The 22,079-nt window shown below is 45.0% G+C and overlaps 1 protein-coding gene across 7 annotated transcripts in view; it reads left to right on the forward strand.

Annotated features, from left to right (window-relative positions):
• Positions 1–22,079, forward strand: part of Ppp2r2b (protein phosphatase 2 regulatory subunit Bbeta) — a 508,455-nt gene that overhangs the window by 468,994 nt on the left and 17,382 nt on the right. The window lies entirely within an intron of this gene.

Here is a 22,079-nt window from a genome sequence, read left to right on the forward strand (position 1 = left end):
AATAGAAATGAAATCTCACGTCCCATTCCAAACACACAAATGGAGAAATGACCCCTGTCCCGCAAAGGGTGTAAATGACATTGTGATGTGATCCAGATCTGCATGAAGGATCACTCTGGCTGCTCACGAAGAATGACCCTAACAAGCAGCCCTGGGAACCAGAGAAGAGATTGTTCAAGGGTGGCCTGCACATGGATGGGATACAGACATTCCAGGCCGCAGAGTTCTAGGCAGATCTTGGCCTGAGAGTTAATAGGACTTGCTGGACCATGTGGGAGGCTGAGAATAGGCCACTGAGATGGGGCTAGTGGCCCCTTTCAGACAGATTGAGGCTACAGGTACCAGAATTGTAGAAGCCCCAGTGGTCCAAATGGGCAACAAAGAAAAGCTACACAGAGGGAATGAGAGTAAAGCCCAGCCAGACACACAGGCCCTCAGGTGATCCTGGGGTTCTCAGGCCACCAACAGCAAAGCAGCTCCAACCCCTTGGGAGCAGAGAGTGTGGGAGCAAAAGGATAAGGCCAGATGTAAGCTACAGAGCTGCTGGCACCAAATATTTGACAGATAGAATGCGCCTGGAGCTGGCAGGGAGCATTTCTAGCAAAGAAACTGCTCCCAAGGATAGAGGTGTCTGGAAAGCCGCGGCGGTCCATGAGCGATTGAAGCTAACTGGTGTGCAGCTGCCGCGTGTTGAGGAAAGACAAGAGCCAAGTGTGTCCCACTGTCACCTTCTGCTCCATGCTGTGTTGCCTCAGCAGTTTTCTCTGGAGTCAACACAGAAGATTTCTTTCCCCCACGGTCTCAGGTTTTCATTTAAAGACTTGTGTGTTGCAAGTGATCTGCAGGTTCTGTGCATACGCATAGGTACAACAAGGAGAGGGATGGCTGTCTGGTGTTCCTTTCAGTGATTTCTCTTTGCCCATTTTCTGGCAGAGGTTTTGCATGGAGCAGCTAGGATGTGTGCTGTAGTTGTCTTTACAGAGTGTGAATTTGAATCATCCAGACCGTCACAACCTTGTTTCCCTTGAGCTGCTTTTTGTCCTCCTTTCCTTAACCTTTCTGAGCATGTTGTCTCCTATCTACAGTGGGTCAGATGACCAGGCATGAAGGCACATGCCTGAATCCCCGCACTGAGGGAGGCTGAGCTAGAAGGATTGCACATTCAAGCTCAATCTGAGAAATTAAGCAATCTAGCAAGATCCTGGCTCAAAATTTTTTTTAAAAAATTAAAAGGAGTGGAGGGTGGGTACAGAAAAAAAGAAGATTGGGGAAGATAACTGTAACAACCGTCTAATGGGTTTATTGTGGGGCTTAGATGAGATAAGTGTTAAAGATGTTGTTAATAAGGTGTCTTACAATCCCTAAGTCTTTAAAACCTAACATATATTTACATATATAACATACACTTCAAAGGCCTAAAAGCCATGTGTAGCTGGTGGCTACCAAAATAGGGCAAATAGGGACACTGTGTCACCATAGAATATTCTTCTGGAGAGTCTCATTCACTGTGGCTCCCCCAGCAACTTGCCAGGACAGATATTCAACAAATACTGAAAATGTGCTGTGATCAGACTTTGAGCAGAAGGATCAGCCTGTGCAAAGGCAATGAAGCATGAATGTTAACACGCTATAATAAGTTTGTGGAGCCAAGTTCAGTGGTGCATGCCTATAATCCCAGCTACTTGGAAGGGTGAAGGCAGGAGGATCATAAGTTCAAGGCCAACCTGGGCACCTTAGCCAGACCGCATCTCAAAATAAAAAGGGCTGAGGTAGCTCAGTGGTAGAGTGGTTGCTTAACATGTGCGAGCCCCTGGGTCCAATCCCATGTACTTTAAAATGATAGAGCAATGTGCTTGTGGAACAGCCTGCTGTTGGTGATGGCTGTTTTGTAGGGAATGGCTGGGAGAGGGAAGTTGACACTCAGAAGGAATACCTGAGCTGGTCATAAAACTGTTGTTGTTGTTGTTGTTGTTGTTGTTGTTGTTGTTGTTGTTGTTGTTGTTGTTGTTTTGGTGGTGGTGTTGCTGCTGCTGTTACCCAAAAGAGTGGAATTTGGGGGGGGTCAGTATCAGTGAACTAAAGTAACCAGAGGAGTAATATTATCAAAGTCAGTTTTTAGAGAAAGCAGACAGATGCCAAAAGAATGAGGTTGAATTCTAGCTAGCAGCAAGAGACAAACGCATTAGGGGAACCCTGTAATATTGAATTTTGACCCACAAAATTTTTGTTTGGGAGAGGGGCTATTCTAAGCACCAGGAGAGATTTAGCAGCATCTCTGGCTTTATTCATCACATGCCAGTTGTGACAGCCAAAAATGTCTCCAGACATTATGAAATATCCCCTAGGGAGAAAACATTGCTCCCAATTGAGGACCACTGACTAAACCAAAATTCCAAATGATATTCTGTTGAGTACCTGTGATACGTGTATTACTCTAAATAACTCCAGGTGGTAGGACACAAAGGTAAGGCTCATCTCTTAGACTCCAAGAACTGGAAATATGGCTGGGGAGGCAAATGTACCCAGAAAACATTTCAAGGCCAGCGTGCAGGGCAGCACATTTTTTAATACCAGATGGGTAGTAGAGCCAGTTAGGGGTTGGTATTTGCAGAGGAAGGTGGGGACCTTTGAGACACACCTCCAGGGACAGTAGATGCTGAACCGCTAAGTGTGCAAGTACAGAGTGGATTTGATTAGGTGGAGCAGTGGGCAAAATTCTGAATAAGTGTATGGAACACTTAGACAATAACATGTCGGAGTTCAGGGAAAGGGGACTGTCAAGTTAATGAGGCCAGACAACGGTGATGGTCATGTCAAGTTGGTCCTTGAAGGTGGGAGCCAAAAGTTCATACTCCTATGTTGTGTTGTGTCACTCAGTCATTTGGGGGGCACCTATTCTATGCCCCGAGTCTGGCTTCTGTGGTAGTGATTCTTCTGAAACTTTCCCACCAAGCACAGTTCTCCAGGGCCCAGGCCCTGCTGCCACAGAAGGAGGACACACAGACAACCTAGTCTCTCTGCTGTGTTTTGTGGGGACTGCCCCATCTGCCAGGTAAACCGCACATGCCCGGGAGATGCCAGGGATCCAAGGAGAGAGGTGACCATGGAGATTTTCTTAGAAGTCTGTTTTTCCTACCAAAATTTTCATGTAAACTTTGCATATCACCCTCATAAAATTTCCATTTTCAGTTGAATAGTCCATCTCACCCCCAAGTTTCATCTCAAATTAATGCCCTCCCAAGATGCAGCATTTAACCTGTGGCTCCCTGTCCTTGCTGGTACATCCCAATATCCTCGCCCCCTCTGACCTCCAAGGATACAGATGTGGGCACCATTTTGAGACGCACAGTTACCAGTACATGGAGTGCGATTTGATATCATTTAGTTGAAGAACAGACTTAACACAATTTGTGTTTTATGAAAAATTAACACAGTCATGTGAAAAAAGGTAGGAGAGTTGAAATATTTTGTTTCAGGCTCAAACCAAGGGCAATCTATAACCTAGGACAGCATGGTGGCTATGGAAACTGAAAGGAAGGAAAAGGTTAAGAGCGTGCTGGAAAGTGTGTTCTAAGTGATGCTGGAAGTTGGCTCTCATCACACCTGGATACAGTGCGAGTTGCTGAATGTGCTTCTCTAGACTGAAAGCTGTCTGAGGAGAGAAATTGACTCCGTTTTGCTGGCATCACACCGCCAAAGCTTGGCACACAAATAAGTTGTCAATGAATATTAATTCATAAATAAATGCGTGTCTTGGGGTTGACATAAATGGTGCATGGGAATGGGGACTGGTGGGGGCTGTCCTGGGAGCGAAGGAAGCAATGGGTTCAGTTCGGGAACCCCTGGGAGTGAGGCAATTGCTCGGCTGAGATCTAAGAGAAGAGCCATCTGCATACACAGGAGCAGGATGCCTGCACTAGGGGCCCGGCTGCCTGCTTCTCCCTCCAGCTCTGGAGAAGCAAGGCCCTTGGGACTGTGCTGGGAGGCCCAGGAACAAGCTAGTGGCCTGCAGGCGTCTACCAGGCCCACCTCCCAGCACCCCAGCCCAACACCACAGAGCTCCGAATTGCAAGCCTGCTAAGCTAATTAAGAAGCCAACAAAATTCGTTTCCCTGACTTGTCCAAAGTGCACATCTTCCATGCGCATCTTCCTTTGTTCAGCTGCAGCAGCAGCAGCCCCAGCTCTTGCCAGCTGGAAAAACAAGTTTAATCTGACCTCTTGCCTGACATTTCATATTGATTTTCTCCATCCTCCTCAGACGCCAGGCTCCAGTCAACCACAGTTCAGCCGAGGTGCTCGCGGAATTGAGACAGTTCACTGGGGTTCAAAATGGGAAGCAACATTGGCTTTCAGGTCTGATCACTGAGGAGGAGGGTATTTAATAACCGTCGGCGTTTAATCAGGATGCTGAGGAAAACTGTGTTATCAGAGCTGCATATATTAATTTCCATATGTCCCTCACTCTGCATACTCAGCAGGGGTTGGAGGGAATGACTTGTTTTCTCCTTCATCTCCCTCTTTCCTATTTTTTCCTACTGCTTCTGGCAGTAGTAACAAGGGTTATGTTTGCATTTGAGATGCCGGAAACAATAAGCTGCTGATGGCAGCAGCACTCAGCTACTCTGGATCATGCTTTTCCCTTTGATGCATGAGTACTGGGGGCTGGCAAAGAAACTGGTCAAGTGCAACGAGTGCCAACCTTAAAAATAAAAAGGGTTGAAATCTGAACTCCTTTCTAACACCCCTGTGAATCAGCTCCCAGCAGTCTGGCTACCCTGACTTGCTTCACTCCCACCAGCCCCTTCCTGACTCAGTGCCTTTGCACAGTCTCTTTCTCTACCTGAAATGCTCTTCCACTGTGGCCTAAGGTAACACAGGGCGTAACATGGAGTGGAGCTTCCCAGAACACCTGAGATAAAAAGGCAGCCAGGTGAAAGGTGTGTTCATTAGCAGGACTCCTATAGCACAGGACCACACCTTGGGTGGCTTATACATCAACATTGTTGTCTCGATAATGTGTTGGTTAGCAGGATTGGTTCCAGCCCGCAGGAGGAAGATATGAAATTGAACTTGAGCACAGGCCTGGAGCTGGCTGGCCAGGTAAAATTCCCTGCCTGCCTTGCCACAGGATGCAGTATTTTCCCCCAGGGAAGGGTGGCATGAGGTCATGGATGCAGGGCTCTCACAAAGCCCCTGACATACTGTGAGGACACAGCGATCATGACTGTTATTAAGGGCAGTGGGGAAACATGATGGAGACCCAAAGGACCAGAACCACGAGCATCATGCACTGAGTCTCCCCTACTCCCCACAGCTCTGAGTTCTAGAACAGTGATGGATGCCTGAATACTTTCTGTGGTGCTGAAATGGTTTCTCGCGGAACAAAAGGCCTTCTAATTGATTTTAGAAGCTATGAGATGCTGAGGGGCCTCTTTCCTACACAGAAGTCAACCTTGAGAGGCAGAGAGTCCTTATTAGAGTTTGTTTAGAAGCACAAAAGAAAAGAAGTAGGTAAATAAGCAAACAAAAGGTGGCACCTTGAATGGCCACAGAGCCACAAGGTACCAAGAACCTATGGCTACAGTTAAGGACAGAACAAGTGGGGGCCCTTCCTAATCATGTTCTCTTAGTTACTTTTCTCATCACTGACACACAATACTTGAAAATTAAAGGAGGAAAGATTTATTTCATCTCACAGTTGGTAGAGGTTTCAGTCCATAGTCAGCTGGTCCCAAGGCAGGATGACTTGGCAGAGGGGCATCAAAGAGGAGAAACAGTTCATGGCATGGCAGGCAGAAGGCAGCAAAGCAGCAGTAGTAAAAGCACGCCTGCCTTTCCCTCTTATCTCAAACAGGCTACAAATCCTTTGAGTGGTGCCGCCCACACTCAGCATGGAGCTTCTGTCTTCAGTAAATCCATCCAGTCACACCCAGAATATGCTAATTTCATATGTAGTACCATACACCCTTAATCCCAGTATTACACACCCTAAATCCAGCCAGCTCTGAAAAGCTCACCTATGAGTACATTGTAAAAGTAAAACCAGGGCTGAGCATGGTGGCACACACCCATAATCCCTGCACTTTGGAAGGTTAAAACAGGACAAGTGCAAGTTGGAGCCCAGACTCAGTGATTTGGTGAGACCTTGTCTCAAAAAAATTCTTTAAAGGGCTGGGGATATAGCTCAATGTGAAAGTGCTGGGTTCAATCCCCAGAACCACCCCCTGCCCCCCGCAACAAAGTAAAACTAGGATGAACAACAACAATAGTTGTAGAAGTAGTAATGTCAACCAACAGCCATTACAAATTCTGCAATGTTTTATTATATCTAGGAAGCAAGCCAGGTCCACATATGTGAGCTCATTTTATCCTAACACCAACCCTAGGAGGTACACACTACCATTACTCACATTTTACCAGTGAGGCACCAGGCTGAGAGGAGAAATGATTTAGTACCACCACCAGAGAGGATCTGAGCCAGGCCTGTAGCTCTTTACCTGGATGTCAGACATCAGTTTTCAACTATAAGATTTCTTAAATGTAATCTAGTTTCAACCTTCAGGGAGTTTGCATTCTAGTGCACAGGGAGGAGAACAAACATATTCTAGTGTACAAATAATTGTAAGCGGTCACCAAAACTGTAAGAATGTCAAATGGTGTTACAGAGTAGCTGGGATGGGGCTGTTTTCCTAGGGTGGTGTGAGTGAAAACCTCTGAATTATCAGAAGGACCCAGAGCAAAAGCTAATGAATGAGTATGGCCCTAACACAGGAGTAACCTTGTGTGCTCAAAGAATAAAACAAGGTCCAGTGGATGGAGACAAGAAGGCTCTGGGGGGTGGGGGCAGCATAGAAAGGGAAGCCAGAAGGTTAGCACAGATCAGATTGTGTGAATGTTTGTGATCCAGGGCAGAACACTTGCATCTCATACTAAGTGACAGTGGAAGCCACGAGAGTGTTCAAAGCAGGGAAGTGAATACGGCCATGTACCACATGACGACACTTTGGTCGATAGTGCTGGTCCTAGGAGATTATATTGCACGGCGACATCCTATCCCTCTTAATCTGTATAAATGTTTTCTCTGATGTTCACACAACATAACTGACCAATGATACATTTCTTAGAAGTATCCCTGTTACTAAAAGACATTCAACTGTATACTGATTAGGATCTTAGATGAGTTCTCAAAAAAGAGGCAGAAAAGCCAGAAGCAGGAGACCAAGTAGGTGGCTCTTGCCATACTCTGGAGGGGAAATAATAGTGATTCTGACCAGAGAGGGGATGGATTCTGGATCTCCTCAGGAGATGAGGTTATGAGGATGTACTAAGAGACTGGAAATGGAGAGCCAGTGGGAAGGGAAAGAGATCATCTTAAGTTTTGAGGGTACAGAAATAACATATTGAAATGAGGAAACTATGGCGAAAGCAGGTTTGGCATGGAAAGACCAAGCAGATGTCTTCTGCTTCCGGATGTGTCTAGATTGAGATGTCTGTGATGTGTCCAGTTGGAAATGCCTGGCAGGGGTGTCTGGGCGACAGGTATTCGTGATTGCGCCATGGTATTTACAGCCATGAGAGAGGGTGGGGATGAAGACGAGCAGGGACCCAGCATTAGACTGAGGTTAGCCCAGCATTTACTAATAGGACGGGGGAAGGAGGAGGCAGACTTTTACAGGAGACAGAGTATGGACTGCAGGAGTGGTGAGAGGCTCCAATGTGCGCATGCCAAGAGAGGAGAGTGATTCCCAAAGATACTAGAATCCGTGATGTCGAAGGTTTCTGAGAGGCCAAGAAAAGCGAGCATGGGAGAGTGATCATGGGTTTTGTCTCATGGAAGTCTTTGGCTGTTAAAGGAGAAGTAATTAGTATTAGGAGTGATCAAAATATACAGTGAGTGGCTAAAAATATTACAGTAAAAGACACATTGCCATTCATTAATCCTCCTCAAGATCCTCTCCCCAGCCCACTTATCCCTTTGTTCTTGCCTCTTTCTGAGGGCGTTCTGGAAGCTTTAAAAACATTATAATGTGTCCTCCAAGTCAGTATGACCACGAAAGGCGAATGTTCTCAGTCGATTCAAGACGGCAGTGCGTCCCCCACAGCACAATGTGCCAGATAAGTGGGCTCACAGCGAGGCGGGTGTTTTGAGGGGATGAATGGCCAGGTATCTTTTTCCGTAACAATGTTTTTAAATGAAACATTCACTAAATGTTATAACCCTATCTCATACCCACCTGGCAGTGGTAGGTTCCCAGTGCATATCGGTTGGATGAGATCAGTTGTTGTGATGGTACAGGGCAGACAGGTCCTTCAGTTACAGCTAAATTCCAGGGCGGCTTGGGCTGGCTTGGCTGCTTTTTTGCCTGTCCCTTGTGATCCTGCCCTGTTGAGAGGCATCAGCTTGTGATGGTAACTTGCAGGCGAAACTGAGCAGAGAGTGTCTTGAACACCAGGAGGTGCGGCCCCGCCCTCTGAGCAGCAGTGACAGAGCAGCCCTGCTGCACCCAGCACCTTGCACCAGCTCCACCCACAAGTCTGTGCCTGCGGGTCTTTGCCAGTGCTTGGGCCCTTCCACAGTAACAAATGTGCAGCCTGAGCTCGGCCACAGAAATTCCTTTCCTTAGATAAGACTAGGGCAAGCTTCCTGTCCAAAAGCAATGGACATCAACCCTGAAATACATTCAAGTCTATATCACAGGTGTGATGGTGCATGCCTATAATCCCAGCACTCTGGGAGGCTAAGGCACAAGGATCATAAATTTGAGCCCAGCCTGGGCAACTTTAGTGTGACCCTGCCTCAAAATGAAAAACATCAAAAAAAATTATTTTCATCTAAAAACAGGGAGCTGGAGATGTAGCTGAGTGTGAAGGCACTAAGTGCAATTCCCAGTATCAAAAAAAAAGTGGAGGGGTGGTATGAAGAAAACCTAACTTTTTCATGACGGGGGGCAAAAAGTATGAGCACTTTAGACTGAAAATCTGAGGTGATTCAGTAAATTCATTCAAAACAGTCTGGGTTTCCATGAGAACAAGGCAAAGCTTGATACCCAACCTGATAATCCAAAACAGAAATTGTATTTTCTTCCAAAGATGAGAGTGCAGGAGGATGGGCCATTGTGTTTGGACCCTTTGATGTGTCATTTAGTTCTCACAACAACCTGTGGAAGTTTGTATTGGTCCCTCCCACTTACAGGCAAGACGCAGAGATGAAACTTGCCCCAAATCATTGCAAGAGCCATGATTCAAACACATGTGGCTGCTTCCACAAGAAGAATTCATTCCTCTCCTGGGTATTTGGCAGGAGAAAGAGCGTGACCTTTTCCCCCCACATCCAGAAGGATAATTTCATGGGCCTCCATTTTATACAGTCCCCAGCAGCTAGATCCCCTGACTGCAGCACTAACTCAGCTTTTTCACAGAAGGTGCAAGCCATTCCTATTCTTTACCCTCATATACAAACTTAATTCCTAGGCCCTAGTTTTGTTAAGTCACTAGATCCTTTAATGAACCTGCAGTTCATTCCCTAGATCTCTGATGGAATGTGTCCAAAAACATCAAGTGAGACTGCAGCTGCCATGAATCTTAAAGCCTCCAAGGTTGGGCACAGCTTCCAAAAGGGGTTCAGTATTGATCTGGGGCATAATTAACAGTGTTTATTTCAGGGGAGCTTGGTTATGTTAAAAAGACATTGTCCTTTGTTAAAATGCTTTTGCCTCATGACAGAATTATAAATACAGACGCACGCACACACACTCCCACTCTGGATAAATGCCAAACAGAGCCTTGCTACAAGGAGCAGAATTTACACACACGCACAGTATCTGGAGGTGCTCTACCCCATTCAAGCTTAATGCCATTAACAGCAGAGCAGACAAGGCCCAAGCCTGAATAAAAATAGATTCCCTTCCCCCTCTTCCATCCTTATTTCCATTTTTGATTGATTAACTAGTCCCATCAATTAGTCATCCTGGAGACTCCAGTTGAGTGGATTTTCCTAAGAACTAGAAGGCTTATTAATTTTGAAGGTGAGTGTCATTCATTAATAGTTGTCACCTTCCTGCGTCCTGCCCTGTCCTTCGATTCTAGTCTTGGATGAGAAACAAGTGGAGGCTGAATGATGTGTGTGCATGGGCTACAGCCCCTGAGGATGGGGAAGGATGGCCTTGGGGCCATAGGGGGCTCTGACTTGGGACATCTCAGGCCAATTTCCTGTCACCATTGTCTGTGAGAAGCCATCACAGACAGTGCAGTCCCAGGCACTGGGAAGCATCCTGAACTTAGGTCTAATGGGGTGGGGGGAGACAATGGCCTGTTAGAGTCTACAGAGGGCTCTCACAGAGGCAGGCTAGGTCTTCATGGAGCCCATTCTTCCTGCCAGTGGTGAAATCAGGAAATTCACCTCTTCTTTGTATCAGTTTCCTATGGCTGCTGTAACAAATACCACAAATCTGATAGTTTAAAAAAAAAAGAGATGCCTGGGCTGGGGATTTAGCTCAGTGGTTCCGCAGCCTGCCTTGCAAGCGCAAGGACCCGAATTAGATCCCCCATACAAAAAAAGAGAGAGAGATGCCTATCATCTTATAGGGCAGACCAAGAGTCTAACTTGGGTCTGACTGGCTAAAATCAAATTGCCTTAACTTCTGGAGGCTCTAGAAGCATTTTCCAGCTTCTAGAACCTTCCCCCATTTCCTGGCTCAGAGATCTCCTTCCATCTTCAATGCCAGTAACAGCGAGATAAGTTCTTTGCACATCACTTCCCCCTGACCTTCCATTCAGCCTCCTCTTTCACTTTGAAGGACCCTTGGGCTTGAGGCCCACCCAGATAATGCAATAAAATCTCACTTTTAAATCAATTAGCATCCAAATATCATCCACATCTTAATTTCCCTTTGCCATGTAACATTATATATCCGCAGGCTCCAGGAAGTGGATGTACATATGTTTGGGAGCCACTGTTCTGCCTACCATACCCTCCAAGTTTTATCTGTGGCATCTTCTTCCCGAAGACTTCCTAGATATCCAAGTAGTAGTAAATGCCCCTCTCAGAACACTTAATGGCATGTGTGAATTTATCTTTTTCCATTTTGGTCTTTCTCACCAAATGAGACCTCAATTATGGCTAGAAATGTTTTATAAACCCTCTCAGCACTGAGTACATACAGTGAAGGTGCTAAATAAAAGGTTTCTAGAGGTGAACAACTGTAGTCATCAGGCTTGATAAATTAACTCCTGGTGCTTCTTTTTACACCAAAGAAAGAGCTAACACTAAAGAACGGTTGACTCGGTTCACTCATTTTTAACTTTAAAAACATATTTCCAGGGGCGGAAAGTATAGCTCAGTCCTAGACTGTATGCTTAATATGCACAAAATTCTGAGTTCAGCCCTCAGTATAGGAGGAGGAAGAGTGGGAGGAGGGAGTAGAGGAGGATACCTGTGAATATTACATGATAAAATAACCTACCTTGTTATGTTTCACTTGTACTAATTTAAAATTAAAATACATTTCTAGGCACTGCAAGTAGGAAAGTGGCAAATAGACTATGATTTTTAAAGTTACAACATTTTTCAAGTGGGAAAAATGGAAGGAAACTTTTGATACATGCAGGCAACTTGAAGGGAAAAGGAGTCTATGAAGTAATGATAATCTGTTACTCATGTATTCAACAGATGTTTATTGCTGCCTGGCACTATTCTAGGCACAAGGAAACTAATGTCTCCAGCCCTTGCAGCACTTTATTCCGGGAGAAAGAATCAAACAACAGTCTTGTAAACAGAGTAAGATTTGATGCAGAGTGTTTCTGGGGGAGATGCAGCAGCTCTGAATCTGGACTGTGCTTGGAGAGTCGGGGCAGAAGGGTGAATAGCAGGGCCAGTGATTTTGAGGAGCAGTAAGAATGGAGGCTGGTGACCCAGATCACTTGAGAAGCCGGAACTATCCCCCGCTTGACCAGGGCTAGTCGCATTGTATTCTGTGCATAGAAGTTGGGAGTTGGGCGGTGTGGTAACCCCGTAGGTGATGGCAAGGAGTTTAGATGTTGTTATAACGGGAAAGGGAAATCTAGGGAGCTTTCGTGTAAAGGGGGAGGTGAGCACACATTAATATACTACCCTGAGGCCATTTAAGGGTAAAGCATCAAGAGGAAAGTGAATGCCCGGGCTGAGGTGGTGACAAGAGAAGTGGTCAGACTGGATGGATGTGGGCCCTGCTTTGAGTGCAACATTAACAGGACCTTGTTTAAAAAACTAGATGTGGATGACTAGGCCAAGAATCAAGAATTCAGCCCAGCTTTGTGGCCTAACTACACCCCTAGGTGAAGGGGACATTAACTGGGTTGACAGAGACTAAGGAAGGGACAGTTTAAAGAGGAAATTCACAAATTCTGTGGACTCTTAAGATGTGTGCACAAAACAAGCATAAAACGATCACACTCTGCTGTTTAGCCTTTTGCTATTGACACGGCCCTTTCTCGTCCATTTATCTTCATTGATCCTCATGAAAGCTCTGAGTTCATAATGTTTCTTCCTTCTTAGCAGCCGAGGAAATCAAAACCCAGAAGAGACTGCCTAAAACAATGACAATGACTGAGTTTATTTCTTGCTTTACATAATGAATTCGACCGCCCTCGAGGTGTTCAAGGCACCAAAAGACAGAGAAGGGAAGCGGGGATCTCCTGCGTGTGCGATTAACCTACGTTTAAGTGTATCGGCTAATTCGAGGCCCCTGTGTGGTTCACATAACTCCATTCTGACAGCTCAGTAGGTGGCATCAATAACTGCATTGTGAGATTAGCTGTCCACTCAAGCGGCTTGTAGCCGCATCAGAGCACGTGTCGTTATCGATGAAACACTCGGAACATCTGCTGGCTTCTGCAGGCACCAAGCACAGGCCAGGGACAGCAGAAGGCAGAGGAAGGTTCACCCCCACCACAAAGCTCATAATGATAGCTGCTCTTATCTTCTCTTCCATCTTTCACCTAAACATAAGGCTTTAAATAGGATTTGTCTCATATATGGGCATCCTCAATCCTGGGGTCAACTAGAACATCCTGAAATGTTGATGTCATTTGAAAATCCTAACGCAACAAAGTTGTCCTGGAAGAGTTCTGTGTGATTTTTAAAAATGGGATTGTCAATTTTAGGGTTAAAATCATGGAATCAAACCGAGCACGGAGTGGGTCAGTAAATGTTAACAAGGTATTGTGCCGAGTGTGGTGAGACAGAAAGACAGTTATTGCCTGTGTGCACTTACCCCGGGGGATAAGATGATGCGAAATGACAAAATGTTTCTAATATTAAGTTCATTTTAAATTGCACGTGAAATTTAGATCCCAAGGAAATGCTGACTAAAATGCATTTTGGCTGAATATAGTGTGAAACAGTTGAAATGAACGGTGATGCATATCCTGTGTGTTTCCAAAAGTTCTGATGCACAATGTTTTACAGTCTCTGTAGTCTCTGTCTACTAAGACTCTTCTGTGCTCATTTAGGTTCACAAAATTACTAAGTGGTATTAATTCAGTGCACAGTTGTTTGCCCTGTGGAAGTTATTAAGCAATAACAGAGTGCGTGAGATAGTGTCTGGCATATCATGAACATTAAACCATACTTACCAATCTACAAATGATACAGCATCGCGGAAAATGTCATGTATGTCTCAGGATATAATAGCACTATGCTTCTTAAACCAAGGATGTCAAATGAAGGCATTGGGTATAAGCTATTCCCAACTCCCAGGAAAAGCAAGCTAGAAGTCAGAATTATCTCAATTTTAAATTTTTCTCCTAGAAATTTTCCTCCTATTTGTATGATCTAGATAACAAACAGTACAAAATCAGGGCCAGGCATTTTACTCAGTGGTTCTGCCACCTGCCTCATAAAGCGCAAGGTCCCCAGTTCGATCCCTGGTACCAAAAAAAAAAAGAAAAAAAGAAATAGTACATTGTTTAATACTGAATTATATTTAGTAGGTTACTTTAAGGATAATATCACTCTGCACTGTGACTTTTGTGTTTTGGCCAGAACTGGAGAACCTCATTCCAGCAATTCAGAGCAAGTGGTAGCCTCCAAATCAACTGGACAGAGAGGATATTGAGGGACAGAGGTGGGAGAGTGGTTAGAGAGAGGAAGCAGTAACAAAGAACCCGAGCCCTTAGAGACCCTCAAATCCCACTGAGCAACTCTTGGCCAGTAGGTGGCTTTCAGATAGTAAGTACTCTGTTGAAATTCATGAAGGTAAATTACAAAGGCCAGCTAGAGGTATCTGTGAGATTCTTGCAGTTTGGAAACTTGGTTTTAATGAGGCTGGATTGAGAGTACATATACCATAGTGGTGAATACGTGTTGGTTTGGCAGGGAGGTCAAACAAACCCAGGTGAGTAATGTGGACTTAAGTTCTACATAACCTCTGTAAGTCTAAGTGTCTATAAAATGGGGACAGTAGTAGAGCCTGAATTAGTGGCTTGTTGTAAAGATTCAGTGAGATGAGGCTTAGCCCACTATAAACATTCAGTATTTATTAATGTGTTATTAACTTACACACATCAAAATCTAGTAAGAGGTACAGGCTAGATTCAAACCCAGGTTTCAAGCCCATGGTCGAATGTTGTTCATAGATAATTCCTATAAACATGCCCCATCTTTGCCTCTAGTTCTGAGGAAGAGGCAGCCAGTTGAGCCAGGTACCTCAGTAAGGCAGGGAGAGCACAGATAGCACAAGCATCTCCCTGGAAGAGTGTCACTTTCAGGAACTCCACAAACCACAGATCACATGTTTCTCCAGGGCTTGCTGAGGCTGGGCCTGGGATACTGAAGGAAATATGTTACCAGCAGTGCAGATGGAGAGCTGATGGCTCTGAAGCCAAACACAAAATGAGAAAGTGTGGCAGAGACTTTCTGTCCTTCCCCATGGCCAAGTCACTGAGCAAAAGAGCTTGCGGAAGGATGAGGCCTTTGTTTCCTATGGTGGCTGTAAAATGTGTCCTCTCTTCACCAGAGCGCAGCTGTCAGGAAGGGGAAGGCAAGCCCATGATGGTGGCATGTTTGGAGCCAGTGGGAGCACCATGTAGGTAGGCTGTTGCCTGTGTTGCTCCCTGTGCCTTAGCTCAACAGAGAGCTCCACCCTGACTAATTCTCTGCAGTCAGTGAGAGCAGAGAGATGATGAAGCCCATGTCAGAGGTCAAAGACTTGGACCAGTCCAAGTTCATTTTAGCGGGGCCACACATTCAGAGATATGGGGCTCCCAACATCTGTCCTGAGCACCAGATTGAAGGGGTCACCCTTTCTCATTGGAGGAGGAGGAGAAATGATGTCACACAGGAGACAAGAGTAGGCAGGAGAGCCAAAGCTCAGTTCACATCTTCCCTCTGCCTCTTAGCCAATGGCCAATGGAAAACAACTACAGAAAGAGTTTAGCCCAGTGCCTGGAGGTTAAGAAGCCATCACTCCATCTACTGCGATGCATGTTCTTCCTCTGTGCCACTCCAGGAACCCTCAAGCTAAGGGTCTGACCTCCAGTGCACTAAGAGCAAGGTATTCCTGTAGAAAACCTGTGCTGGGGGAAAACACAGAAGAAATGAACAGATTTCTTGAAATTATGAATTACCAAATTTCAATGAAGAAGATATAAAAATTCTAAACACCACAGTTATAATCAGTGAAATTGAAAATGTAATTAAAAGTTTACCAACTAAGAAAAGCTCAGGTCCTCATGGCTTCACTGCTGAATTCTACAAGACATTTAGAGAAGAACTACTGCCATGACTCTTTAAACTTTTCAATGAAATTGAAAGGGAAGCAATACTTCCAAATTCATTCCTGGAAGCAAGTGCTACTTTGATTCCAAAACCAGGCAAAGACCCAACCAAAAAAGGAAACTATAGGCCAATCTCCTTAATGAACATAGATGCAAAAATCCTCAGTAAGATACTGGCAAACAGAATACAGAGGGTCATCAAGAAGATCATACACCCTGACCATGTCAGATTTATCCCAGGATGCAAGCATAGTTGAACATACATAACTCAATAAGTGTAATACACTATATTAACAGAGTCAAGGACAAAAACCATATGATCATCTCAGTAGATTCAAAGAAAGCATTCAACAAAATTCAACACCCATTCATGATTAAAAAAAAAAAACCTGCAGAAAATTGGAATAGATAGCCTTTATCAAGTTGAGATAAAGACCATCTTTGAAAAGCCAACAGCCAACATCATATTAAATGGCCGAAACTGAAAACATTCATGTTAAAGTCAGGAACAAGACAAGGATGTCCACTATCACCACTCCTGTTCAACATAATCTGGAAACATTAGCCACAGCAATTAGACATGAGAGAGAAATTAAAGCAACAAAGATAGGAGAAGAAGAATTTAAACTGTCATCATTTACTGACGATATGATACTCTACATAGAAGACCCAAAAAACTGTGCCAAAAGACTTCTAAACTTAATTGAGAGATTCAGTAAAGTAGCTGGATACAAGGACAACACTCAAAAATCAATAGCCTTTTAGGACACAAATAACAGACTCACTGAAAGTGAAATTAGGAAAACAATCACTTTCACAATAGCATCCAAAAAAATGAAATATCTAGGAACCAATATAACAAAGGAAAGAAAAGAGCCCTACATTGAGAACTATAACACATTGAAAAAAAGAGATTGAAGAGGATATAAGAAAATGGAAAGATATCCCCTGCTCCGGGGTAAAAAGAATCAATATAGTAAAAATGGCCATACTTCCAAAACTGCTATACTGATTCAATGCAATCCCTATTGAAATTCCAACACTATATTTCACAGAGCTAGAGAAAATAATCCAAAAATTCATTTGGAACCAGAGGAGACCTAGAATAGTAAAAGCCATGCTAAGCAACAGACATGGCATGGTGTGTCACAATCCCCAACCTGAAACTATACTACAAAGCCACTGTGATCAAAACAGCATGGTATGGGCAAAGAAAAAAGACCTGAGGATCAGTGGAATAGACTAGAAGATACAGAAACAACTCCAGGTGTACTCATCTACCTCATCTTTGACCACACCCTCACTTGAGGAAAGATAGCCTCTTTAATAAATGGTGTGGGAAAAACTGGATTTCAACCTGCCAAAGATTAAAACTAGACCCTTACCTTCACCATGCACTAAGCTAAACTCCAAGTGGATTAAAGATCTAAACTTGCTCAAAGATAAGTTAGGCAGAACTCTCAAAGACATTGGCATAGGAAAAGACTTTATGAACAAATCCTCAGTAACATGGCAACTAGCACAAAGAATCAACAACTGGGATCTCATCTTTTTAAAAAGCTTCTGCACTGTAAAAGAAACCACCAACAGATCTAAGAGACAATCTACAATGTAGGAAAAAAAATTTACCAGCTTCTCCTCAAAGGACTATTATCTAGAATATAGAAAGAACTCAAAAACTTCAGGCCCCCAAATATAAAGACCCGATTCAAAAATGAGCATCTGAAATGAACAGACGTTTCTCGGACAAAGAAGTAAAAGCAGCAAATAAATATATGAAAAAATGTTTAACATCATTGGTCATTTGAGAGACTCAGATGAAAACAACACTGAGTTTCTACCTCACCCCAGAAAGAATGGCTGCTATCAAGAAATCAACCAATAAGAAATGTTGCCAGGGTTGTGGGGAGAAAGGAACCCTTCTCCATTGTTGGTGGGAGTGCAGACTGGTGCAACCACTGTGGAAATCAATATGGAGATGCCTCAAACAACTAGAATTAGAGGTCCCATTCGACCCAACTATCCCTCTGCTGGGTATCTTTCACAACGAATTTTAAGAATCATACCACAGTGATATATGTGCACCCATGTTTATAGCAGCACAGTTTGTAGTAGCTAAAACTTGGAAACAGCCCAATGGTCCACCCATTGGAGACTGGATAAAGAATAGGTTTTTCAATTAATGGAGTACTACTTAGCCATAAAGCATGAGAAACTAGAGTCGTTCAAAGGAAAATGGATGCATATTGAGGCCATACTCAAGTGAAGTAAATAAAATACACACGTGTAAATACCAAATAGTTTCTCTGGTGTGAAAACCTAAAAGTGTAAATAAGATCCAAATTGTATAAATGATAATGTGAAATAGGAAGAAAGGGACTAAAGGTGTAGGGGAAGTGGGAAAGGTAGGGGAAAGGAAATAAGGGAAAAGAAAAAATATGAGAAAAGGAAAAAATGGAAACAAAGTCTTTGTAAATAGGGGAGGCTAGAGGGGGTGAAGGGCGGGCAGGGGTATGGGGAAGAAATGAGAACCAAGATAAGTCATGTAAAGGTACAAGATCCCAATGACGAATGTAACTGTACTGTATACTTAAAAAGTACAATAAACTCAATGAGAAAAAAGAAAAGAAAAGAAACGCAGTGCTGGGCACAGAGACACATCACACGAGAGCCGTGAGAAGACAGTGAAGCAGTACCCGGCCCACTGGGGTCCCTCCCCACACACTGCTCATCCCGCGCAGAGAAGGCCCGGCCCAGTCAGCATGCACAGCTTACCTTGCCCTGCAAGGAGATTGCTGTCAGCAGGGAGCTGCTCCTGTCTCCTCCTCTGTGTGTCTGCCTCTCGTAGCAGTGATTATGTATACAGCCTGGGAAATGGGGACAGCTTGGAGGGCAGCGCTAGCCTCTGCAGTGCCATGACAACCAGCTTCCCAGCTATCATCCCTAATAAGGGCCACTCACTCGCAGTCTCTTCCACCTGGGCAGAGGCTCCCCCGGGAGCTCCGGCTTCTCTTGGAGCAGCTGTACAAAGCTCCCTGTTGGGAACAAATTATCAAAGACAGAGAGAGGGGAAGAGGGAGAGCACAGGAGAGAAAGCAGGAGGCCCTGAGTCCCTAACCTGTGCTGTGTGCTGGGGCCCAGAGAGCTGGGGCCACTGCCATTGCATTCCTGGAGCCCACTGGCCAGGGAACATATAATTCTGTCAGACCCACAGAGACCGTGGCCACTTGCCAACCTTGCAGAGAGGGAGAGAACAGAGCAAAGGACTAAATAAGATCATCTGTAAAGCCAGGCCTCACTATCACCAGGTTTTTCTTTGGCTCCTATGGAGACACCCTCTGCCAGCTCCTCACCCTATCTGGACTAGAGCTGCCTCCCTTTACCACTACCCACTGGACTAGAGCTGCCTCCCTTTACAACTGCCCGCTGGAGAGAATTTCAGAGACCTGCTTCCCTCAGAACTCTTGCAACAGCCGTTTAGAGCACTGACCCTGCTTGGCTAGTAAATGATGTTTCTTCACAAAGGGAGGATAAACAGACTCATAATGAATGAACTTGTCTGTGGATGTTACCCAAAGTCAGCCTCTTGATTGACAGGCTGGTGATGAGCAAACACAGGTTCTGGCTTCCCTTCTCTGTGGATCATGGATTCCAGCCGAGGCTCCTTGGTGAGGAAGCTCTAACCCTGGCGATGATGAACCCTCACGATGTGAGCACTCAGGGACCACATGGACCTCTGGGTCCCAGACTCCAAACCTGCTGTAAAATGAAGATCCTTTTTACTCTGTACAATGCCTGGAAGGCACTGGGATGTTCTATCAAGCCCATTTTCTCAATGGGAATTGATTTGCTCCGTGTAAATCTGGAACAGACGCAGATTTGAAAAAAGAACAGCTTTGTAGAGTAGCCAGGTTTACTGGTCAAGGAAAGAAAAGGTACACAGGGCTATGTGGTTCTTCTGGAAGTGGCAGTGAGCCATATAAGATTGGATGGGAGTCAGAAAACGAGAGCGGACCCAGACAGGGAAGTACGGACTGAATCCTGGCATCGCCAAATACCCCATATGCTCCCAGAATCATCATTCAGGGTATCAGTTGAAAACTCAGAAAAGTTTAGACTTTACAAACAAGACGGTGTAGCTCTGCTGGAACCACATTCCTGCCGGGTAGCATGCAGTCAAGAGCTGAGAAGAAACGGAAACTGCCCCTTTATAGGGCATGGACCCTTGTGCCACCATTGCTTGTGGGCTACTTTGCACACTCCGCCCATTTCCCGCCCTGCCTGGTCCTGAAAGCAGGGCTTCTCTGGCCTGGGAGCAGACAATGAGTGAGCCAGGCAGACCTGGTGGAGTGCGGGGGCAGAAGAGAAGTGGGCAGGGATATTGGCATGCTGACCTAGGGGCCTGCTGGGAGAGCACTGAGTACCAGGCGGGGCAGCTGGGTCTATGGCTTTTGGCAGTGGAGAGTGCTCAGGAAGATTCCTGTGGCGGGGCAGCATGGAGTTTCATGTTCTACTGCAATGCCTTGAATGCCTCAGAGTGCTTAGGCTGCGATGCCTGCAGCAGCTGTGTTCTGTTCTCCCTGAACTGTGTCAGCAGAGGTGGCCACAGCAGCAGCAGGCACAATGGAGCAGAGGGTGGCCGAGCTAGCTCACCTGGTCCCTTGGAAGCAGTGACCTCACCACAGCCCTTACCCAGAAATAGCCTGTTCTGGTCGGCCTCCTCTGGCCCACCGTGGAGAGAGCACTGCTGAAAGGGACTCACAAGGACAGGCCAGCTGGCACTAGACCTAGGGAAATTGGAGCAGCCTTACAGAGTTGAGGGAGACCTCATCAACTCTGCCCTTTCCCTTTGTGGATGGTATGGAGGGAGAGGCGGGGTTACTGCTTTTTAATCTCTATGGCAAACTACCACAGACGTGGTGACCTAAACCTGCATGCTTATCATCTTAGAATTCTGAAAGTCAGAAGTCTGGTGTGGGTCTTGTGAGGCTAGAGCCAGGGTAGCAGCAATGTGGTGTTCCTTTTTAGAAGTTCTACAGGAGAGTCTGTTGCCTGGACTTTTCCAGCTTCTAGAGGCTGTCTGCATCCCATGGCTTGTGGCCCCTGACCATCTCCAAAAGTAGCAATGGCTGCTCTTGTCTTTCTCATATTGAGTCATTCTGACATCGACCTATCCTCCCTCTTTGTTATAAAGACCTTTGTCATTGCAGCTGGGCCACCTGGGTAATCTAACATCTCATTTTACACTCAGCAGATTAGGAACTTTAATTCCCCTTTGTCATGCAAAGCAAAATATTCACAAGTTTAGGCATTAGAGTTTGGACATCTTAGGGAAAGTCAAAAGGAGAAATGAGCAACTTTTCTTCCTACGAGAGCCAAGAGGGTCCCCAACCAATATGAAGTAGGCTCACTCTGTTGAAGGAATATACAGTGACCTTATCTTTCTTGCTCACTCTTATGACTCCAGCATGTATCAAAGTAGCTTATGCCCATCAAGTGCACAGTATTTATTGGGCTGAAGAGTGTTGGGCATTAGTACTGTGCTTGATAGCTTTTGACCACGTTCCAGGCATTGTGCTAGGTAGGGGTCTTATCTTTTATTTCATTCTTATGACCATGTCACGTTGGTATTGCAGTTTACATTTCAAAGCTAATAAAGCTGAATCTTAGGAAGTAAGGGACGGTCACTCCAGCGGTAAATGATGGAACATAGGCCAAAAATCAGACACCAAAGTCCATTTCCTTTTCCTGCACAGCTGGAAATCAACCTAAGGAAAGCATTTTGTAGTTTGTTAACCAATGATCTTGTCTACCAGCCCTTCTACATGATCCCAGCCCTAAGGTCCCACTGTCCCCCAAAGTACATTTATTATCTCAGGCCAATTTCCCTTCTAGCATACACCCCAAATACTACAACCAGGAGTCAGCAAACTGATCTACAGCCAAACCTGTGATCTGATCCCTGCTTTTGAATGATGGTTCTAATGAAGAACAGAGTTTTTACATCTGTGAGTAGCTGGAAAAAATCAAGAGAACACTATTTAATGACATAAAAAAATTGTATAAAATTAAAAATTTAGTGTCTGAAAGCTAAACTTTAGTATACCCATCCATTTACTTATTGTGTATGCCATCTTCATGCAACAAAGACAGCTAAATTGTTTTTTGGTTTTTTTCCCAGGACCATAACAAGCCTTTAGTATGGGGCGGATATGCCAGGCTGTCCCTGAACAAAGGAGAGAGAGCAACATGGCAGAACAGGGAGCTTCTTTTATAAGAGCGGGGTGGGGTTAGCCTGAGCTGGAGTGGAGTTGAGTGAGGTAGT

This window comes from Fukomys damarensis, unplaced genomic scaffold (assembly GCF_012274545.1).
Source record: "Fukomys damarensis isolate Sample0158 unplaced genomic scaffold, DMR_v1.0_HiC HiC_scaffold_3, whole genome shotgun sequence".
Taxonomy (NCBI): Eukaryota; Metazoa; Chordata; class Mammalia; order Rodentia; family Bathyergidae; genus Fukomys; species Fukomys damarensis.